This window comes from Pseudochaenichthys georgianus, chromosome 16 (assembly GCF_902827115.2).
Source record: "Pseudochaenichthys georgianus chromosome 16, fPseGeo1.2, whole genome shotgun sequence".
Classification (NCBI taxonomy): Eukaryota; Metazoa; Chordata; class Actinopteri; order Perciformes; family Channichthyidae; genus Pseudochaenichthys; species Pseudochaenichthys georgianus.
In genome coordinates this window covers 19,675,610-19,678,194 of record NC_047518.2, presented here as the reverse complement: position 1 = coordinate 19,678,194, position 2,585 = coordinate 19,675,610, and positions in this window count along the sequence as shown.

Below are 2,585 nucleotides of genomic sequence, written 5' to 3'. Positions count from 1 at the left end.
TTGCTCCACTTTACCCTTAAACCCTTAGACACGGCACTTGTAGAAGGACGTGTTTTTTTTATAGATAATTGGTAATCGGCATGTTTTAATATGTTCTGCTTTCTGAACTAATAAGTACCCAAACCCACTGAGTTTCAAACTTGAATTATAATGGACTTCTTATGGTTTTGTATTCTAAATGATAGAAATGGTTAAAGGAAGAAAGTAAAGAAATAAGAAAAAACGCCACCTGATAGACTCCTGTCAGCAGTTTGCAGGTTGCGAGGTTCTGATAGTTGACCAAGAGGGGCAGGGATGCAGCCAGTATGAGGTCAGACAGAGCCAGGTTGAGCAGGCATACGTCCGTCATACTCTTCAACTTTATGTACCGGATCAGAACCCAGAAAATAGTGGTGTTGCCCGTGAAATCAATTCAGATGATTTATCCATACTAAAGTTTTTCTCACAATGTGGAGATACTTTTTCCATTTATCTGTAAGATTCTTGTTTGAACATACCTAGCACACTTAAAAAAACAGCATGTAGTACAGCATGTGCAATATTGTGGTTCCATTGGGCAACTCTGGACCGCCATCCTGATCACAGGTGTCATTGTAATCATAGTCCAAGTACGGAAATGACTCATACTCTGATATATTCATACTGCTGTGTGAGGAGGAAAAGAACATACGCAGATTACTTTGGGTAAACACAACGTGACATGCAAGGTAAAAAACCCATGATGTACCAAATATATCTAGCATGACGCATAAAGTTGAAAAAAACATTGTGGTTGCTTGAAGCAACAGATGTTGGGGTGTGGGTGACTAGGTGGCATCATACTATCCACAATGTAATTCAATATTACCCCAATTACCATTATTCAATCACTAAGTCAAGCAGCAAAAATAAAAATCATATGATTTACATATAACAATAAAGATGTTAGTATAACACTTCAAAGATTCACATTCTCTACAATGTCATCATTTATCTTTACATGTTGGTGAATAGGCTTACTGGTTTGTGTGTGTGCAATGGTAAGTTGTTCTAGTACAATCCATGTTGGTATTAAACCAGGGCAACCCATGTCTACATCAATTGTTGAAGTCTGATGGGTTTCACCAAGTGATAACACGGGTATTAGGGGCACATAAGGTACTGGATAAAACAGATACAAATATAGAGTTTTTTGATAAAACCATAAGTAAAGTAAATCATTGAGTTACTGTATGGTTGAACAGCTCTGTCCTTTAAAAGTAACCTAACACAAGTAGTTTGATCTGCAGTTTGTCATTTAAGTGTTCCTCCCAGACCTTCATTAATAAATTAACAAGTACAAAATAGGGACAAAAATACAAAACAATTTAAGCTCTTATTGAGTCTTATTAGTTATTTCAGCTTTTCTCATCCAAAACCGCATCCTGTTATTCACTATCTCCTTTTATAGACTTCTCTCAAACATCATAGTTAAATAACAGAGGGTTTGGCAAAAAAAGCGACCGTGTTTGGATGATTATAGTTATTCCAGACAATTCCTAATATTCCTGAATTTCTCTATAGATTTACATGAATATCTTCCGATTGTAATGTGAAGTCAAAGCGGCTGAATCATTGAGATAGTTGTTCCTTTTTGCTATCATGGTTACATTGGTCCACAATCATGTCGAGTGGACTGTATTTTCCACACTGAACATTTTGTACTGATACTAGCCTCAAATTACAAAGAAACTATTTGAAAAAAGAACATGTATGAATAAATGCGAGGGAGTTCAGAGATGTTAGTGGACTTTCCTGCCCTTTAAGTTGAAATGTTCACATATAATCATCAGTCCCTGACTAATGTCTGAAAAGTTTCCGTAACAAAGTTCAAAGGCTTCTGTGTCAAACCTTACAAAAGATCCAAATCTGATAGAATTCTATCGTTATGATTTTGGTGTTCACTGTAACTGATGATAACTTCACAATATTGAACCTTCTCCCTATGTACAGTAATGTAAGAGGTACAACAAACATTATCAACAAACATCAACACTTTAGATTCAGAAGTAATACACAGCTGTCTATGAATTTCACAAACTTCCTCCTACTCTGACCATAGTCAAATGCATGTGATCTCTTTTAAACCACATCTCAAAAAAAATTCTTTCACTATCAAACATTTGCAGAACCGACTGCCACACCATGTCGACCCCCACTTCCTGTGGCTGACGCTGTTTACGCACATGCCTGTGCACTAACAATCCTCCACTAGACATATAGGTGTAACACTCTATAGATGTTTGAGGCGGTTTATTATATATCAACTAGACGTTTGAAAATGGAAATGTGCTTACCGCATGCCAAAATCACTGTTCCTGAGTGTATATTCTGGTGTGCTGGGCATCAAGCATACATGTCAGCCTGTCAACTTGCATTGCTCTCTTTTTGTGTCAAATCCTGCTGCAGAGCACATTTCTCGTAAGGTGGTAACTCTTGGTTTTTGTTTTTCCTCTGCTTGGTGTTAACACTGTGCAAAGGTGTCAGTGTGGTTTCTCAGAAATGTTCCTTTGCATCTGTTGAAATGTAGCAAAAAGTGAGTAGGGGAATATGTATTCTAATGAGGA